This window comes from Toxotes jaculatrix, chromosome 12 (assembly GCF_017976425.1).
Source record: "Toxotes jaculatrix isolate fToxJac2 chromosome 12, fToxJac2.pri, whole genome shotgun sequence".
NCBI classification, from domain to species: Eukaryota; Metazoa; Chordata; class Actinopteri; family Toxotidae; genus Toxotes; species Toxotes jaculatrix.
Genome location: NC_054405.1, coordinates 7,237,917 through 7,259,868, shown reverse-complemented (window position 1 = coordinate 7,259,868; position 21,952 = coordinate 7,237,917). Strand labels below are relative to the sequence as shown.

The following is a 21,952-nucleotide window of genomic DNA, read 5'->3' as shown; positions in this document are numbered from 1 at the left end:
TCAACAAGGAGCTAATTCAACTCTTTAAAATGGTTTGGACTAATGTGCTTTCTAGAGATTAAGGACAACTCTCATTAGTTTGTTCTGAGCTGTTTGAAGCTTATCCGTTCAGGATATGCAGGTGGCATTAAACTAATAATGTTGCTAATATTCTCATGGTTTCTTTATCAAGGAATTTGGATATTCCTGCCAAATGATGGTCCACTAGGCTGCTCCAGATGAAGAGGAGAGAGGATAATGGCCCAAACATGAGAGAGAAGAATGAAAAGAAAGGGACTGCTACAGAAAATGGAACAATTTAATGGGAAGAGGAGAAAAAGTGTCAGTGAATGAAAGGGACTGTAAGAACATTCTTTTCCAATAAAACACTTCAGAGGACAAGATTTATTGCTCTTTGCTGTACTGTTGGAATTGTATTGACAGGAGCAGTTTATACTGTGCCTTTTAAAATTAACCAGCATCTGTCAGAGCTAAAACTAACATGTGGAGGGCTGGTAGCGCTGCCTCCATAGCTTGTTAATTGGTGAGGCAGCGCAGTAAGATGGAGACAGCTACACACAGGATGTTCAGCAAGCCAAGGTAAGGCCGCAACAACAGTGTGACATGTGGAACATTGACAAGCAACTGCAGAGGGATTGGACTGGTGCATGTATCACGCAACAAGCTGAACTTGCATTTTCTCTTAATTAGAAGAAAGTTCTTTTTTTGGCAGAAATGCCTGAGAGAGTTGCGAGATAAAGTAAAGAAATGAGAAAGAATGCAGCAACAACAAGCTAATTAGCATGAGAGCTATAGGATTCATTAAGCAGACCTCCTTGATGAGCAAGCTGGACGAGTATAGCCCCAAATTAATTCCCTTATGTTCCCATATGTGTTTGCAACTTTTAGCTCTTTAACTACAAATAGCATATTTTTCAAATAAAAAATATCTGAGGTTTTTCAACTGTATTTTACCTACCAGTGGTTTCCAATCATTTCTGTATGAAAATCAATTACTGGACTGAAACAGTGGAGGCACTTTGACCAAACTTCATGTTGACCATAATTGACTGGACAACTCCAAGTGTCAAGCTTCTGCTGATAGATTTTCATGCTATATGGAAGTGAATGGGAGAGGATAGGATAGGATGCCCACAATGCTAGAAAAATACATTGAAATGTTCGAAAACCTGATTTGTAGTAAAAAGATCCTGAAATCTAGGTTTTAAATCAACATATTTCCCTATAACATTAAGTATTCATGACTAAATAAGCAACTGCCAAAGTTAGAGGAAATAAAACATCCTGTGGTATTAATCATTAAGAATTTAACACTCAAAAATTCAACTAAACTGCTTCAGAAGGACTGGGTTAATTAGATTTGATTGACAGTAGCGCTACAACAATTCAGTCAATTAGTCATTTCTTTTGCAAAAACGCCAAATGTGTGATGGCTCCAGGGTCTCAAATGTGAGGATTTGCTGCTTTTCCTTCCTTCCTTTTTCCAAAATTTAAGTCACTGTGGACTCTGAGAAATTGTGAAGGCCATTTTTCACTGTTTTCACATGATACGTCAAATAAATAACCAATAAAGCAAGAAAATAATCAGCAGATTAACCGATAATGAAAACAACTGTCAAAGCCACGGCTGACACACACTGTCATCAGGCGCTGCTACACATGTCGCTAAATTCTTATTGGTTTACAGATATCATGTGACATCACCCTTTTCTAACTGAGCTCTGCCCACTTTTCATGTCATGTCATCATCTGCCGTTTATCTGGGTCTGGCCCAGGTTGTGGAGGCAACTGCCACCCAGTCCACAATGCACCGAAGTCCTACAACACAGGCAGGCAGTGCCACCCGGAGTGGGGTTTGAGCCCCACTCCGGGTTTGAGCACGACTACCAACTGAGCTAACCGAGCGGCCTCTGCCCACTTCAAACCAGCAAAAAGAACAAAGAGAAAGAAAGAAAAACAGAAATCTCAGATGTAGCAACCCATCACTCGTGAGAAGCCAGCAGAGAAAATATGTTTTTAGGGCCTTTGAATGATTTCCAGTGACATTCTGTTATGGTCTTTGTTAAACTGGAGTTTTTGACCCATTTGTGTTGTGTTGTAAACAACCCAGTCTCCTAGAATTACATTTCTATACAAATAAGCTGTAACAGTAAATAGGTTTTGTAGGAAACCTAACTAACTGCGACCAGATTACGTTTTCTATAAACGTAACGAGATTTAATTTGCGTATTTGGGAAGTATGTTGATATTGAAACTTTCATCAACGTATTTGTTTCCCACCAAAATATTTGATCTTATCTACTTGCATTGAATGCAGCCTTGTTAATCTGTTTTATGGTTATGTGTAAGCACTCACAGCACTTGGTCAAAGTTAATGAAAGATTTTTTGTTTAATACAGAAGAAGTTCACAATGACTTCAGACACAGCACAGCATTCTTTCCCTAACCTAACCACAGACAGGGCTGTGGATGTGAAACCACCTTCTGGTGACTCCGCTGTTGTTAATAAACACAGCGCTTCATTCATTGCCTCTGCACATAATCCATCAAGCAATTACGTTTCCTACAAAACATATTTGAAGCTTAGTTGAAGAAACATACAGCGTGAGCCGTAAATACACATGGTGGCCTTGACAAATCAATGGCAATGACAAATCCCCAATCTATTTCCCTGCATTATTCCCCCTCTTCACAGCAACCCACAATGAAATGACTATTTCACCGCAGAGTCGGCCGTTCCTGTGACATCTCAGGTGAGTTACAATGGCAGGCTTCCACCTCAGCGTGTCTCCAAGGCAACACTGACGTTCTATTTCAAATTAATTTGGACAGTAGCGCTTTTATAAATTGAGCACACAGCAGAGGCTTCATTCCATCTTCAAGTGAAGAAAAAAAAAAGATACAGGGCAAAATGTCAGTCCATTAAAGACTGCTCTGCTCTGTGTGCCTCTTGAAATCATCAGGCAGTTGTTTGAATGTAGCAGCAGGCGTAATTTATTTGATTGTGGCTGTTTGATGATGATGGTAAAAATGCTTGTCGAGTACCAGTGGTTATGTTTTCTATATTTGCAGCAGACGTCCCTCGGTGTGAATAAGTAGGGTTTGCCTGTGCTTCAGTCAAACACTTGTAATAGAAACAGGGTGTAACCTGTCCATTGAAATTCCCCGGAGATGACCAGCTCTGCCTTGTAGCATAAAGGGCTCTATTTCACAGCTGGCTGCCTGTGGACGTAATCATCTATAAGAATAAACAGCGGTGTAATTTGCATACATGCTCCACTTAGCGATGTCGGCTGGTGATATCTAGATTCGGGCCCTGCTGCTGGCCGACGCCGCCTTCCACAGCAATAATAGACCAGACACAGAAATGAGAGAGGACAAGTGTCACTGATGGCGGCTTTTCAGAGGGAGTACACTTTGTCACCTGTCATACACTGCCCTTCTCCTCACCAAGATAACACACACATACTCACACACTATAAATATACCTTTCCCCTTCCTACCTTCTGGTCTCTCTGCAGTTCATTCACAGCAGAGAGACTGAGACTGAGATTGCGAAATGTGCCTTCTTCCCTCTCTGCGTTCACAGTGTGTACATATATTTCTGCTCTGCGCTGTATGTGTAGAGATGGGGGTTGGCGTGCAATCTCCGGTGCACGTCCACTGGGACTGCGCAGCAGCTTGCTGACAGATCGGGAGCGCTGTCTGATGCTGCACCACAGGAGAGTGATTAGGGAAGGTTTTGTCATTTTCGCTGATATTTTTGGACACCAAGTCTTTATTTCTTTTTTTTTTTTTTTCCCATCCCCACCATCACTGACAGGTCCTCTGTGTGTCACGATAAGGAAGCATTCTCTTCATAGCATGGAGACACACAGTGATTAACTAACGCTAGAGGACAGATTGCTTCCACTGAATCAAGGTCAACCTGCAAAAAGCCCTGTTTTGACAGGATCTCTCAGTAATGGCTCCCACTGAAAAATGCAAAGCTTAAAATTGGACCTGCGTGTGCAGACAAACACTACAAACCAAACAGCCTCTGAAGCCAGGCAGCCAGATGAGGGCAACATTATTCTGGCACAGATACTGACTGAATAAAAGAGGAAACAGAAGAACACTGAGTGATAGAAAGACAAAGAGAGGATGTTAGATGGAAAGGGCCGTGAAAGAGAGATTGATTGATTGATTGATGGAGGGCTGAGACCTCCATTATCTCTGATCTTCTGTGACCTCAAGCCCATCGTTATATCATAAGGAATAAAAAGATCACAGAGAGAGAAGCAGGCTTCCATCAGAGGATGAGAGGGGTGGAGATGAGGGCGCACTGACAGATATGTCACTGACAGTGATGATGGCCATCTGTCATCAGCTCCTCACACACCTCACCGCCCTGCAGAGGCACGCGGACGGGTTCACACGTGCATACACGTAAACACCCGTCGACCCTGCAGCAGGAGAGAGAGACGGGTTTTTAAAAAATTCATTTCAGCTGCTTCCCTCAAACTGTCAAGGTGAGACAGGTCACTCCTCCACTGTGTAGCTCCTAACCCTGTCTGTGCTTTTATATCTCAATCTGCGGCGCTCCCCTTTCAGTGGCCATGCGTGAAGCGCCTGGGTCGTGGCAAAAGGCAGATAACATGAGACAAACCATAATGCCACAATGGACATCCCACCTCTCTCTGCCTGCTCAGATTTCACATCTCCTCTGGCCATCTGTCAGAAAGGACTACGTGCTAGTGGGCTACGAAGCGGCAGATATTCAAGCATTAACACAGGCTCCGCCGCACTGCCCCTGGAGATGATACATGCATGCATGTATGAATGCAGCAATGCCTTTGATATCTCATGAGGGCAGTATTTTCTGGAGGTCCAAAGCAATGTTTGTGGGATAATCAGTGTTGAAATGTGTTTACATGCTGGAGGAAGGAGCTGATATGGAGTAAAATCTTCAAAAAGCATGGGCTTCTAATCTGCAAGCCCGGAGCAGGATTAAGGCACCTTTCAGAGGAGGCATCCTGCTATAATCCCCAGCCTCTGTACAAATAACAGTTTGTATATTCATACACACTTCTGTGCATGAGCTGAGCTGATCAGTACGGAAAAGTAATCAGTGAGGGAGAGTGCAAGTGAATACCTGTGTTAAAATGAGCTATCTTTTACCACCGCAAGCTGTTTAAAGGTTATGTTAATAACATTAAGACCATCCTTTTATAGATCTAAAGTGCAGAGAGGTCAACAAATGGGCTGTTCCAGAAAAATCATGATGCATTTTAATTGGTCAGTCAGTTACAAACAAAGTTAATTTCCTCATTTTCCATCTCAGAGTTGTTGACACCAGCAAGAAGTGCATTCGTATAGCAGGCTGCATCACTGTTGTTATTACTGTGGATTTTTATTTTATTCCTCCGAGGGACCTGCAGTGATGCCTGTGACTGGAGGTCACCTTCATCAAAGTCTAGTTTGACATTTCAACTCAATAATAAAAGCAGCAACTGCACACGAGCCCATATAACACTTTACACTGTATAAAAGTTATACAGTACGTCATATGGAAAATTAATTTTCATGCCATGCAGGACCTTTACATTTTGTCAAGAATGAAGGTCAAGAAAGTTGTGGCTGGTTAACAGCTGTTGTGACGGGAAGAAACCTTTTTCATAGGGTGAAGAAACACACACAGAGACAGTGATATGGAGCATAGCCCATCAGAGAGGAGTCCCTGGCCTGTTTGCAGTAAAACTATCTGTCTTCACTGTGTGGAAGTCGAGTTGCACTGTCTGCTCTCCTCTGCCATCCTCGTTTGCAAGCCTATACCTAGAGACAGGCTGCGGAGGCCAGCCAGCTCTCTGCGGAGCCGAGGACAGCAGCAGATCCAGCTTGTCAGCACTAGACACTGGTGCCTAGAGGAGCCAGCAGACTGAGAGTTGGCTGGAGAGAGGGTTGGGGTGGGGTGGTGGTGGTAGGGTGCTGTGAAAGCACTCATAAAGGTCAGCTGAGCTGGCTGCTGCTCTTCCAGTGGGCTAGCACTTGGCGCCTCAAAGGTTAGACAGACCCTCGGCTGCACCAGAGGTGATGAACACAAGAAATGTCACCAACACCAGAGCAGCTCCAGACAAAGTCGATACTGACACGGCAGCAGCTACACAGAAGGCTAGAGCCTTTGTTAGAGAGCCATTTCTGACAACGTGGAGGATAAAATATCCTTCTATGGAGGCCAGGTTAGAGGAATAGAACCAGATAGGGGGTTTTCCTACTTGTTTTTATGTCAGTCATAAGAGTGGCCACCTGTTCGGCTGCGCTGGTGCAAAAATAACCTAAATGATGAACACCCGCAGTCTCCTAAGTGTTCTCAGTGGAACAAAGCAAAAACCCTCACCTTTGTCTGACTCTCTTACTTTGCCCTCCATTACTTGCAAAAGTGACAGCACTGTAACATCTGCAACAATAACATGGTCCCCAAACATTAGGGGACTCAAAGTGGGACAAAATGGCTAACAAGTCACAGTATCACCCCCTCAGAGTCACAATCCTTCTGCAGCTCCCCCATATGGGCAGCAGCCATGATGGACTTATTAATCCCCTGGGAGGCAGGGGACAGAGGATGAGTGTGTCCAGGCTTGCTGTAATATCCTCTGGCCAGGCACCGTGTCTATCTGTGCACCGCCCACCCCCACTCACTCCACCAGTGCCATCTGTTTCCTGCCCAGCTCTCTGGCTTAAGTCCCTGCTAAGCCTTAGTCTCTCCTGCTCCTCTTGCATAGAAAATTTGCCCAAGTCAGTCGCTACGACATCTCAGACAGAGCCTCTAAATGTATAACCTTCAAGTTAGAATATTAAGCATTACAGTAGACAATGACAGTCGATCAAGTCAAGTCATTTTTTTGCGAGACGTAAAAGCAATAACTGATGGTAAGATGGTTAGAAAATTTGGGTTTCTGAGTTTGTCAGTTTGATTTATCATAAACAACAGAAAATGTATCTTGTCTGTCAGATCACCATTGTAAGATGTTTGATTCATTTTGACAATGTTCTGCATGTTTGGATTGAAATATTCAAAACAGAAAAATTTTGAATCAGAGCAGTTTTCATTCCTATTCATTCTCCAGGAGCCATGACATAACACGACACAACATCCTGGCAGTTATAACTGTTTACGCCTTGCTGTCAGTAAGCCACTGTCCGTGGTTCCTTCTCTAAAAAAGGATGAAATGTATTAAAATGTATAGAAAGCTGTGTGTACACTGCATATCTAGGCTATTTTTTAAAATTCAAATCCTTCTCTCTCCCCACTGTTTCTCCTGGGGCCCCGGTTCTTATCGAGCATCACAGCACGTCTGCTCTGGCCATTTCAGCTCCCTGACTGTGAAGCCAGCACACTATAGATCCTCTCATCTCAGCTCAGGACATTCCCTCAGAACTGACAAGCAAACGGCTGCAGAGGTGTTCAAAGTTATTTCTGGGATTCAGTGTAGCCTAACATTTGTGAAATATCCTTGTAGACTTGATGCAAAAGTTAGAAAGATGTGCTTATTCACTTTCTGTGGAGAGTTAGATAAGAAGATTGAAACCACTCTTTAGCTGTATCTGTACAGTAAATGTAAAGCTATAGCCTACAGTCAGTTAACATATCTTAGTATGAAGACAGGAAACAGGGGGAGACAGTCAGCCTGGCTCTGTGGAATGGCAGCAAAATCCACCTACCAGCACCTTTAAAGCTTACAAATTAACATGATATATTTCACTACATACTCGTAGTGTAAAACGATAATTTGCTGTTTTACAGGGGATTATATGCCAGACCACCTCTTGGCTAGGAGCGGTAACTTCTTGGAATCTCCTCTGGTTGCCTGGCAACATGTCTCAGCCAAGAAACAGTCTGGCACATAACCCCCCCCCCCCTAAAACAGCAAATGGTCATATTTACACTTTGGTTTTTGGACAGATTAAGCAAACAAGATAACATGTTAATTATAGTAAGTGGATTTTGTTACCTTTGGACAGAGCCAAGCTAGCTGCTTCCCCCTGTTTCCAGTCTTGGTGCAAAGCTAAGCTAACTGCTGGCTATTGCTTCATAGTTATTGTACAGATATTGGAGTGGTATTGATCTTCTCAACCAACCTTCCATTAAAATTTTCACAAACTGTCAACCTATTTCTTCCACAGCCGTCGGTAGCGTGATGCAGGAAGACCTGCAGCATGAATAGAAATTTAGCGTCAGATTCTAACACACTTACCCTGCAGATAACAAGATCACAGATACATTTCATTCTTCACTCACTCACTCTAATCCCGCCCATCTCTCACATTCACATTCCCACTTTCTGTTGGTAATCGTATTTGTTGCCACTGAATAAATGTCTAACATCCTCACAAACCCCACCCTTTAAACAGCCGCACAATGCCAAAGCTAGATGGTCATGGTCCAATGCCTTGAGTGCTTTGTATACACCTTGAATTGTATATTCATCAATGGGATGCAGATGGGTTGAATATAGGATTTTGAATTGCTGTCTGTCTGTCTCCAGTGAGATGTATGACCCCGCACGCTTTCTAATTCATAATGTGAGCTTTAAAAGAGCCTATAGGGTTCATGGTCCACAACTTTTAGATGCATGCCCCCAAGGAGGTAGATTCTCCTGTTTCTCCCTAATGGAAAAGGCATTGGGCATGAAATTTCCCCTGACAGCTGAGTCCTTTAAACCCAGCAAAAGATCTGCTGTACACATTGGGGTTAATCGATGGGGATGGAGGACTGAGGATAGAATACAGATGAGAGTTAGATGTATACAAGAAGAAAGACAAATCATCAGAAACACTGCCACGGTGCCACGGAGTAGTTTGGTGCTAGCATTCATTTGGCGCCGGCCTGGCACCCACGGGCCACTTGCCCTCAGTGAGCAAGTAAAGGTCAGACACTTCTCCTGTAGCACAGCTCTACAGGAGAATAGGGTCACCAGAAAAACACGGTACACCAGGAGATTACATGAAGCATCCTGTGGCTAACTGCATTTGTTGTTGAAATGTATTCTTTTGAAAAACATGACAAATTTATTGTTTTTTACTTATGAGAGAAATAAAATAAAAGTTAGTGCTCTCCAGCACGTGATGGTGGTTGAGCCAGATTCATGTTTGAAAAGATGTTCAGCTGACACCCATTTACATCAAACCCTGTCTGTCAGTTAGTTAAAACCAACAGAGATCTAGCTAACTAGCAAAGAAATTATTAATAGATTAAAAATTGTGCCTCTGTAAGAGACACATTTATATTTCCTTCTGATCTTCCTCGTGAATCCTTCAGCTCAGTATCTTCTGAGATGAGACTGGCCACACATTCTCCCCGCTACAAAACACTTATCAACCAATAACAGCACTGCGGCGTATCAAAGGACTATAAGGTCTACACTGCTGATGTAAGACAGCTATAAAGCCTGTAGCTTCCTATTGCTGAGAAAGCCAGTATTCGCAGTAATACCCATTCAGAATGGGAGTCAACAAAAGCTCTTTTATGGCTATTGGGAGCCTCAGAGATAGAAAGGCGTGTGTCTCAGTGTGTCTCTTTTATCAGATTGGTTAATATAAGTGGGTCCCTGTGGTAAATAGCGGCACTATATTGCCAGTGACAAATGCTCTGATTCAAACACAATAGCAATAGTAAAATGTCCCACTTTATCTCCATCTTCTCACTTAAGCCCCTGCCTGCTATCGCAGCCCATGTAACTTAACAAGGGTGAAGCAGCAGCCTCGAAGGAGAGCAGGGCCTCAGCATCTATTCACCTCATACCTCTGCGTCTGCCTCTGACAACATACCTATTTCTAATTCTTCCAGCAAAGGTCCACTGGGAGCAATGAAGCCAAACATTCTCCCAAAAAGAAATTGGCAGCCGGGGTCCATAAATGTTCACTGGCTCTCTGCTGTGTGAATTGCTGCAGCCTGCTGCTGGTGTTTGGCCTTGCTGAGCTCCCTGAACAGCTCTGTTTCACTGTACGTGTGTTTTTGTCTTCTTTATTTGAGCCGCAGTCTTTTTGTTTCTGGTTGGCTAGCTCATTATGACTGTGCTTTTCTTTTCGGATCGTATTCTCTTGAGCCTAATGTTAGTATGTATGTAGGAGAAAAAAAAAAGTGTGTTCTACTTTAACAATACAGAGAATTTCTGCTGTGACTGCAGCAACAACTGGAAACTGAATTCATCTGCTTTAATCAGCCTTATTAGCATAAGACCCTGGAAATGACATAATTATACTTGGGACTGAAGTTCACACTCACACACTGATTGTAGAAGAAGACGTTTGATGGTGGCATGGGCAAAAAAATGTCATTATAAAGGAGCTGGTACAGTGTGGCCATGTGAGAGTGCGTGTAAGAGAAAAGGGGTGTGTTTATTAGCCTGTTATAAACACGGTGTTACACAAGTAAAGGAGGTGTTACAGATAAATCAAAACTCTGACAAAAATCAAAGCTCTGGCTTACAGATTACCACTGTCTCTACTTCAAATACATGCAGCTCTCTTAATATTCATTTAAAATTAATTGAAGAATTTATTGTGATGCAAGACTTTTGAATCACAACCAGAAAAGTCGAGTATTATGAGCCTTTATCCAACTGCTGGTGAATTCTGATAAAGTCCTTTCACAGAGTTTCTATACCTCCTATTTTATATATATATAAAAAAACATGACTCAACCCAGTGTTACTTAAAGCCTCAGGAACATTTGCTGGTAAAAACTGAAGAATAAAATTGTGAAAGGAACAATACACTATTGAATTCCTATAGGCAAAGCCATCCCTTTACTATGACTAAGTACTTAGGCCAGGAAAGAATAAGAAAAAAAATGATTCAGTTACAAAAAGCAATCGTTTCATTTTATGATTTCATGTTGGCAAAATGGCTCCAGAACAGATGCTTTTAGTCTGCAAATATAAAGCATGCAATTGTTGTTGCTAAAGCTGGTAAAACTATTCTGCTGAGAGAAGTATGCTGATCCTTTACTTATGTAAAAGTACCTATGCAACAATCTAACATTACTAGTACAAAGAAAGGAAAAATTCAGTTTTCTATGTATCTTAACCTGTAAAATAACTAGCAACTACAGTTCTCAAATAAATGTAATGGAATAAATAGAACAATATTTCCCTCTAAAATACAAAACAGCATTAAATGGAAATACACAAGCAAAGCAGGAGAACTTCAAACCTGCACTTAAGAACACACAGACTAAATCACATCTATGTATAACACACACACTGCTAAAATGAACTAAAAGTGATCTTGCCAACAGCAGAAGCAATTTTCCTCCCAGAGATCTTGATGAACAGGCTTCCCGTGCTGCCAGTGCTTTCACTCTGTATATTGGATACAATTAGTCTGGGTAATTGCTTGTGGTTGCTTAATCAAAGCGGTGACAGAGGTTTGGAGACATAAAAGGAGGTGACAGTATGAGATGTTAAGAGGATGTCCTTTATTGACAGCAGCAATGTGTTACTTCACCACGCCTAACGTGCCACTCAGAAGAAAAGACGCTCAAACGTGTCTGCAGAATACGCACAGCACATCTGACATCATTAGCTTTAACCAACCAGACTGCACCTGAATGCACACAGCCTCTCAACACTCTCCACCTAAACATCATGACAGAGTGCAGACATTTAAGTCAGAGCTTTACTGCCAACGAGACATTCGTGCATTGCATTCATGCCGCTGAGAGGTTCCTGGAACAAAAGCATTTAACCATAACGCTGCATTACTTATTAAACACGCAATCATTTATAATAAATGCTTTTGTATGATTACTTCTTTACAACATTTACAATAAAACAGTGTATGCAACAGTACACCAGTCTGTTGGTACTGCTCATTCTCTGACATAGGTTGTTGATTTTCCACTGAGGAGGTCTGTCGAGCAGCAGATAAGGACTCCCTCCTTCCATATCAGTCCAATATCAGGTTTAAATTCACAGTCTGGGGCTGTGCCTGGCAGACACTGTCGGATAGAGATCCTAAATAATTCACGATCCACTATCCATGTCTATTACCTGTAAACTCTCCCTCAGAAGAGGGTAGTCACCATAGATCCATACGGACTGCTCTGCTGTTTGAGGGGTACAGCCATGTTAGGCTCTCTCAGTGTCGAGCCCATGTTACGGATGCGATTGGACAAACAACGGGTGTTCCCTGCTTTTGTCCTGCCTTTTCTTTGTTTCTAACATCAGTGCCTTATTTTGCCCAATTTAACAGGAGCCTGCTGCCAATTTCTGTTTGTAATAGAATTGCTAGTAAAATCTTTTGGCATATTCTATGAATGTCCACAAACATCAGGACATCTCATTATTCAATGTAACTGACTGGTGCTTTTGGGAAAAACAACCCAGTCTAGAAACTAGAGACTGTCTGAACAACATAACACGGCAACACCAGCTCATTTCATTTTGTTCTTCTTCTTTTTATAGCAGCTGCAGAGTGACAATACCAGTATATCAAAAGCTCAGTGAAAGTGTGCATATAAGCTGATCCCTGAGCCTGTATTTATCAAACAGCCCTTGCTACCGGAAATGAGGTTTATATACCACTAATTTGCAACAGCAAATACATTTTGTGTGAAATGTAATCTCACCCCGATTCCATTTTTTAGCCACATAATGAGAAAATGTTGTTAATTAACATGTGGAAAGTCGCAGAATGTTGAAACTGAACAAATTAGGAAATGTTCACTGACAATGTATTCCTTTTTTCCCCAGTATGACATTGCAATACAATACCCCCTCATGGCAGCTACAAACACAGGATTTTTGATAAAGATACCAGATGTTAACTGATTAACTTTCGAGGCAAAAAAAAAATCAGATGATCAAATATTTGATGATATTCGTTTTCCTTACACATGACAAGAATAAAAGGTTTTGATAAAGGTCACTTGAATTTGTTCTTTTTGTAACCAAGACATGTATTGAACAGAACATTTTACATCTGAAAAATAAACTTGTTGTCCAATGAGACATTATCTGTACTGGACAATTTATCGAGTGGGCGATAGTAATTGAGAATAGCATAGCTTTAGCATACTATTTGCATTTGATCTGACACTGTGCTAGGACGCTATATTTTTGGCATTTACCACAGGTATCAACAACATGAATAAAGATCTCACACATCATTAGCACCAGAATTTCTTTCCTGATCCAGTCTGCTTTTCTATTTGTTTCCTATTCCTAATTATTTCCTGATATATCTTCCCCATTTATATATTATTTACATACATATTTACATATTTGTTAGTGTTAAGTGGACAATAATCCAAGTTACGAGAGCAGTTAAAGGGTAAAGTGAAGCTCAAGCTGTTGGAGAAGTAGCTTTGAATAATATACATATACTCAGGTCTTTCTATTAAACTGGCTATTTATTATTTACAAGAGCCATTTACTCATAAGTCTGACTATACTGAACCAGAGAGAGAGAGAGAGGGAGAGACATTTATCAGCCACCACATGCACACGCACTGACACAGTTTTACATAATCAGAGAGAGAACATGATTGATTCACCCTCCCCCATAACAGCTGTATGACTCTCTCTGACAGGGAGGAGTGAGCTGATGAGCTGATCTGAACACACATCAGTCTGATCGCAACACAAACACTGAAATAACAGCGTAACTCAAAACCAAGCACAGGTATGGTTTTTACACTGAGGTCAGTCCACCGGCACGCCAAATCAGAGCTGACGATAAAGGGAACAAACTGTTATTTTAGGTCTGACCTGCTCTAAATAACCAGTGACGGTGCGCCGACTGCAGCAGGCAGGGCTGATAGGAATTCCCAGTATGCCCCGCAAAGAAAAGATGGAAAAGGTCAGAGCCAGCATTCATCTTCTCAGCACAGTTTTTGCTCGCAGGATCACCTTTTCCTGCTTTTATTCCTCTGCGTCCTTGGCCTTTTTCCCATCTCTCTGGGGTAAATAAATGGAATTCTGCCACGCAGCGCAGCCCAGCACTGATGACATTTTGTCATCTGCTGGGCTGCTTTCACTCACAGCAAATCATTGTCACTCATTTCACGCAACCGTCAACAATACTGTTATCCAGAGCAGTTAAAACCATGTTTATTCAAAAGGCCGAATGTGATCCAAATAAATGCTGCAAAGATTCAGCGTGATTTAAACAGACCATAAAAACTGCAAACTGAGTCTTGTAGGAGATTATACCAGATATCAGTTTACTCTTGTAAATACTGTTCTTCATGGGTGAGAGAGAGGTTAGTAATTCACCTAACAAGCTATTACTGAGGCTATGTCTCATTTCCTCTTGTGAGAGCTACTCCCTGAGTCATCTTCTTATCTTTGCCCAATCCTCTCCACCACCTCACCCACTCAGGATTATGACAGCTCTGGATGGGCTGCTGAGAAGATTTCTCCCACTCATTCTTCTGCTTTATCGACAGTATCTGTCGCCGCAGTAGGATTTAGTAGGCTTCCTGAGGAATACTAAGAAACAAAAACAACCATCAAACAATCATCTCCTGCACAACAAAACCCTGCCCTCCTTGAACGGCTACGTGCAATCAAGCACCATCTTGAATAAGGAATTTGCCGAATGTGTGTTTTGTAAACACGTGTGTTTAAATCTCTTGTGGCAGTCTTTCCTATGTGGCAGGTCCCACGAGAGATCACCACAGCTTCCCTACGGACAGATATCGCGCTCTGGTCCACTTCTACGAAGACAGACATTATGGCTGAACTGACAAGGGAAAGGAGGCTGCCTTCGAGAGAAAGAAGGAAAAGCGCACAGAGCTGTCAGCTGTTCACAAGCAGGGTGGAGGAGACCTAGGCTATCCACTGGAAGTGGGTTGCAGAGGCTACAATGGAACATCCACCCAGCAGCTCCTGACGTGTCTTGGGGTCACAGACTCCAAAGACCTGGTGGAGGAGGCAAAACAAGCAAGGTTCTGGCTCTGGCTCCAAAGAAAGGACAGGGAGTGGGGAAAGCAAGGATCCTATGGCTGGCTGCGGTTGTCAGGTACGGAGACGTCTCTACCGCTGCTCCACAACCTCGAGATTTTCTGGGATTAAAGGAGCAGAACATCAGTGAAGAGTGGTTCCTGGCTGACGACCCTACAGCTGGCACAAAGGCACCATCTGAGGTGCGTCAGGCAGAAATGCCCAGCAGGTGGACCCACCTGTGCTCACATCAACTCATTAATTTCTGTGGCTTTCACACATTGAAGGTTAATTAGCTTATATTTCTTCTTCTTCCACAAGGCTGCAGTACTGTTCCCCTGAACCCATATAAAAACTAGATTGTGCTGCCATTGTAAAGAATCTGAAATCCATTTTTTTTCTTTTTAAATGGGCCTAATTTTACAGAAAAATATATGAAACATATACTTTTATTTATATTTTAATGTTTGTAAACCTTATTAAAAGATATATTTGAGCATGAAAACTGCAGGTAGATAGATAGTTTAGTTTTGCGGTAGAAGTCAAAGTATATTCTTCTCTGTCTGTATAAGTGGTGTATGTTTGCTAAAGAGGGAATGGGGAGGATGTGTGTGTGTGTTTGTGTGTGTGTGTGTGTGTGTGTTAGTCCTCTGGAGTCAGCACGGCAGATGGTTTTGTGTTGAGGGTGTGTTGGGTGCAGCAGCTGCTCTCACTGCGCCTTTCTCCATTCTTCTCACCCTCACACCCACCCACCCACACATGCACACACACACACAAACACACACACAAACACGGCACTCCTGAAAAGTACACCAGGATCACCTGATGGAACTAGACACTGATCCCTTCTATTATTCATCAGCTGACCGAGAGCAGCGACATGACCACCCTAATATGCTATAAATTCCAAACACAGCGCTCTCCTGGCTTCGACCATTCGCTCTCTCTCTCTCTCTCTCTCTCTCTCTCTCTCTCTCTCTCTCTCCCTCTGAGCTCTCTGGTGTACTCTGTACTCTCCTCACCGACGCAGCTACAGTTTGTCATACAAAAAGCACCATGCAGACTGTGACATCATTCTCAAATTATGAGGGGAAAAAGGCTGAGCGATGAGCGGAGTGAGCGCAGGAATAAAAATGAAGCATTTTTCACTGTTCGCCCTCCCCCCACCCTCTCTTTGTCTCAGTCTCTCTCCCCCGTTCTCTCTCTCCCTCCCCTCCCCTTCACCTCTCCTCTCCTGAGGAGGAACTTCAAAGCTGCTCTGAAGTCAGTGGGATAGAGGAAGGGGATCCCTAGGGGGACAGTACCACACACACACACACACATACACATACACACACAGCCCAAAGATGGCTAACAAGCAGTCAAACAGTGCCCTTTGAGCAGTAACTGGGTGACAGCTTCAAACGGCCCCAACTCGAAAAGATCGCTGCCATTTCTCATGACTGTATTGACTTCAATAATGCAGTTTTATCACATATCTCTCTCTCATAGACACACACACACATCTTTGTGAGGGCACTCGTTGACAACCCTAACCATGCGAACTAAATGCCTAACCCTGACACTTAACCTAACCCTAACCAAAACCCAGTTCTAACCTGAACCCTAAAACCAAGTCTTAACCTTCAAACAGCCCTTTAAAGTTGTGAGAACCAACCAAAATGTTCTCACTCCGTAAGGTCTATACTTTTCTTGGTCCTCACAAAGATAGATGTATGCACCTATACACGCACACATGCACTGACATGCATGCACACTCCATATCTAATAGAAAATGTCTGGTAGAAAAGAATGCACTGATTTTAGAGGATAATAATAATAACATTTAATTTAGTAATAATAGATCTGAAGATACTAATGAATTGTAGATTCTCTAATTTAACAGCTGCAAAGGACAAGGTTCATTAGAAACACCCTCAAACTGGAAAAAGTAGGGTTGAATTATTCAGCCCTTAGTGCTTGATCAAAATTTTATCTAACGTTTTTCCGCGTCTTGATGAGGATGAATCCAGGGCTAAGCTCCCTTTGATCAGAAGATGAAGCAGGCGTTCGCTTGATCTTCCAAGTTGCTTAAATGCTTTCTACAATGGCGGGCAACAAAGAACCTAAAGTTACATTACACACGCACAGATTACCACTTAAAACTATCGAAAGGAAAACGTAATCACTTCTGAATGTCAGGTGTGACATTCATAAGGATGAGAGGACGAGGATGGGCTCTAAAAAGATGTGCTCAGGTTAATCTTGGCATCTTTCTAGGCATCCTCATAAAAGAAATCCACGGTCTGATTTGGTTATCAAAATGAGTCACACTCTATAGTTACACCAGCCTGCTCCAATATTTGTTGTAGATGCAGTGCAAACGGTACACAAATAATACGATCTCCCACAGAGGTGAGTATTGGAAATACACAAAAGAAAAAAAGGAAAAAAAAACAACAAAAAAACAAAACAAAAAAAAAACATACGATGATACGTGTGCTCCTTCTGCAAGGTACTGAGAAATGGGATGCAACATCAAAAGCAAACTCCATAAAGAATCAGCCACTGAGAGTGTGTGTGTGTGTACTCAAAGGACTAAAGGATTAAAAATGGATGCGCTCTAACATGGGAAGAGTGGTGTGCTATTTTGTCCACCTGAGCACGGTGACACAAGCCCTGCTGCAAAGCCAACGGCTGGGGGTGGTGGTGGTGGTGGTGGAGGTGGAAGTTTTGCTTATGGGGATAGTTTATCTCAGGTAGTCTTAATGGAGGAGAGGAAGGTGCTGCATTCTGCCTGTGAGTGGGCTGCTGCAGGTTCTGATGACGGCAACAATACACCACAACAATAGCACAGAGCTCATAACAGCCTCTTAAGGGCTGCAGCCAGTGGTGAGTGTGCTGCTGGGTATCGATCCATATCAGACCAGGGTCTTATAGCAGCTGCTAATAAATCTTCAAGTACAAGAGGGCTGGAGGTTTTAGCATCAGGATATCTCTTATACTGTCTGATAGGATAGGAGGTGAAACTGTAAATGAACTTTCAAATGAATCACTGTGATTACTACAACCTCTTTATATTAATTATATAAACAGGTTGTAGTCTTTACAACGTGGTCTACATAACTTCCTTAATGTAGCCATGTTGTAAAAGGCAGGCTTGTCTATAGTTGAATTTTATTTGATTTTCTGTGCAGCTGTTCATTTTGTCTTAGTTACACTAAAGAGGGATCAATTCAGATTGTGAGAAACGCACTTATTTGCTTTGTTGGTGCATCAGTAAGAGATCATTTACAGCTAGTCATTATCGTAACCGTCAATCACGAACACACTGTGACTAAATAATGAGAAAAATAGAGTGCTACAAAATGGTGTTCAGGGCCAAAAAAAAAAAAAAAAACAATTTAAAGGTTTTAGTCGCAGAGTAGAAACAGCCACCAGAACAAAAACCAATATGGTGTAATTTGAAAAATTTAAGCTTCTAATTAGCATAAAATGCCTCAAATATCTTTGTAATAAATGTTGACGGGGTCTAATTTCTCATGGTGGTACGAGGTCTAGTTCAATCTCCTACTCTGACCACCATGATAAGTTTGCTTTAAAAAAAAAGAAAAAAAAAAAGCACAACCTCCTGGATGCTTCACTCAACTGATCCAAAATGATAAAGCAGTAAAACTTAACTCTTTAATCAGAAATACTCCCAAAGTGGATTTGGATTGGAGAAAGGAACTTAGACTGACAAGCTTTTTAAATAAAGCATAAAGGAATTACCACCTGCAGTGATACCATACAGCCCAGATACGCCGTTGCCCTTATCCTGCCTGCTCAAATGCAGTTTCAAGGAGAATCAGAAAGTAATGTTTTAGTCTGATGTTCATTTTTCTTGAGAATCTGAGTCTATTTGGCACAGCTGTCTTTGAATAAGCAGAGACACCCCTGCTGCGCTCTTACATTGCAGTAATTTGTATGCTTTTTATGTCTTATTTATATATATAGGTTATTATGTTTTGACACTTGGCGAATGGTACTTGCCTGAATCACTTGAGCCTGATAAAAATCCTAACCTTTACATGCTCCACGTGCCACCCGTTCAACTGCCCCCCCCCCCACCCCACACACACACCGCCCTCGAGGGTTCACCAACAGCAGCTTCGCCCTTCAGGAGAGCCAAAGAAGAAGGAAGTAGGACAGGAGTAGGAGCAGTGTGTGTCTGCCAGCGGGATGAGAGGAGAGCGCAAGGGAGGTATGCACTGACAGTGGCTTCATGTGGCGAGGAGGGACAGCGAGGAGAACCGCTGAGATGCTGCAGACTGGGAGGATGGGGATGGGGGGAGATATCACTGCTCATCTAGGAACAATGCGAATGTAGTGCAGGCAGGAGACAGATGCTTTGTGGAGAAGGACAGACGGCAGAGGAAGATAGAGTGAGAGTGACTGACATTTCTCCCCACACCTCTATGAGCAGCCAGATCCTAATACAAGCTAATCCCTCTATCAGCCTCTTACCTCACCTGGGCCTATCTCACCAACAGATACACGGCAACAAAATGGAAGACTGCTTTACCAAAGTACACTCAGTATTTTAGTTTGGCCAGACAGGCACGGTGGTGCTCCAGTCCCATGCAGCTGAGTATTTGGTCTGCACTGTGACTGTCCTGTCACTCACACAGCTCCTGCTGACGTTTCCTTTTTCATCCGAGCAGCACGTCACGAACCGAGCGCTGATTTACAGGGTGCTCATAAGGGCTGAGCCAAGCAGTCATCTCCTATGTCGGCATGGACTGCAGCAGGCATTTGAATCAATATCTGAATTTTGGACGCAGTTGCATTTTATTAAGTAATCTGAAGGAGCATGGATGATGAGGTTTTGTCAACAATTAGGGGCCGCAACTAACAATTTCAGCCCTCGTATCAATATGTTGTGTCACAATTCAATATTCAGTGTATTAGGAAACAGGTCAGATCTAGTCACAAGCACTACAACTATCACTTTACTTTCCCTGTACAGACTTACAGTGTGTTTTGTTCATCTTATGCATCATTATTTCTGTAAGATTCAAATACAACATTATATTTTGCTTGTACATTTGTTTTGATATTTGTTATATTATATATCAGGATTTCATGCAGCCTGGAAACACTGCAGAAGCCACCACAGCAAAGGAGTTAAACTAAGCTCCGTCTGAACCTTTAAAGTGTGATCTAGACGTTCATCATTTCATCTCTAACCCTCCCCCTTAATCTGAGGCTGCAACTAGCAGTTGTTTTAATTATCAATTTATCTGCCTGTTGTGTTCTTGACTGATCATTTTGTATATAAAATATCAGAAAATAGTGAGAAATGATGATGACAGAATATACGTAAAGTTTTCAAAAGACTTGTTTTGTCCGAACAACAGCTTACAATCATGGATGACAAAAACAAACAAACAGACAAAAAACAACAAATCCTCATATGTCCTAAAACGTTTGTCATTTTTGTTTTCAAAAAAATCACACAAATCACTATATGATTATCAAAGCAGTTTCTGATTAATCTATTATCTGCATTAATCCCTGAAACATCTGCTCTTTCAAATTACCCAGACGCTGACAGAATCTAACACTCCCTCAGTGCACAGTGAACAGTTTACAGTCAGGCTGCTCATGAGACCTGACACTTCAGTCTACCAGCACTAGAAGAAAGGATTCACAAAATATTAATAAAGTGACAGCAAATGATCCCTGTCAGGTGTCTCACTTATAAACAGAAGAGCAACTTCTTCAAATAACGTGTCTGTGAGTCAATCATTTTTAAAAAAGCGAGTACAGTGAGTACAGTGTAATTTTAAAGGATTTACTTTTCATGCGACTCAAAGGACAAAAATTGGTTAAAATAAAACAGCCCTTTCACTGGAATGACAAAACAGTACATGACCACACATGCCCTTCAGTCTTTGTCTATTTACAAGACGCTAACAATCACTCAAAAAGTGTTCAGCACAAAGGAAATGACCATATTCAGCTCTGAACAGAACTCCGTTCGAATTTCCGCTTCTTTTAGCAAGTCCCGTTTCATCTCATCCACAGCCACGCGTTTTTACATGATGTTTATTATGTTTTCTGCCCTGTGTGCCAGCCTTTAGGCGCTGGGTAATTCCGCAGCTGACACCGCGGTGTGTAAAACTGAGTGGAGGCGGTTTAACCACACAATACGCCCCTTAGTTCACAAAATGGCAACAATGTTCCGACAGCGACGGTGATATTAAATGTCCCACAGCTAGCAGAGGGGGCGGGAGGGTGAATAAAGAGACGGCAGCTGGCCGCGGTGTAGCGGCGGAAACGGACGACTTATAAAACACAACCATCTGCAAAGCGAGGAGAGGTTGCCCAGCAAAAACACGGTCTCCGACCAGCTGCGTGTTACTGTGGGGTGCCTCTTTATCTGTAGCAAGCGAAGCACAGGGTAAATACAAGAAGCTCAAAAAGAAGAAGCAGCTAACGTAAACACCGACTTAATACGGTCATACAGTATTTATGAACCAGGAAGGGAAGGAGAGCTCGTTCCTCCCCGCTGATGCCCGTTATTATCCCTGCCTCCACCAACTTGATCCTATTTCAGCTTCTTCGTAAACTCTTACCTTTCCTGCAGTCTTCTGCCTCGTAGCTGCGGGCGTTTCTGGCGGATATCGGCGGGTATTTTTCTTTATTTTTCTGTATTTGGGACTGGTGTCGGTGCTGGTGCTGATGCTGAGCCGTGTCTTCAGTCGCTCCTCTTCTGGGTTAGCTAGTCCGCTGCCTTTGCTCGGCTTGTGGTGCTGAAGTGGACAGCGCACCGAGGAGCTCTGGGAACAAAAAAAAAAAAGAAAGAAAAAAAAAAAGCCCACACTGCGCTTCTCCCGCCCCGCCCGCGCCCTCTGTCGGCTCGGAGGAGCATCAGCAGCGCGGAGCTACAGGGATTCAAGAGCACTAGGAGAGCGCCACCTAGCGTGATGATCCCACGTTGTTTCTGTGTGACAGACTGTGCCACACTGGGGCAGTTCACTTTCTTATTTGCAATTCATAAA

The 21,952-nt window shown here is 42.6% G+C and overlaps 1 protein-coding gene across 1 annotated transcript in view; it reads right to left on the bottom strand.

Annotated features, from left to right (window-relative positions):
* Positions 1-21,688, bottom strand: part of srrm3 (serine/arginine repetitive matrix 3) — a 70,491-nt gene extending 48,803 nt beyond the window's left edge. The window contains exon 1 of the mRNA XM_041051731.1: positions 21,527-21,688. The gene's annotated coding sequence lies outside the window, so the exon portion shown is untranslated. The remainder of the gene's footprint in view (positions 1-21,526) is intronic.
* Positions 21,689-21,952: the final 264 nt, after the last annotated feature.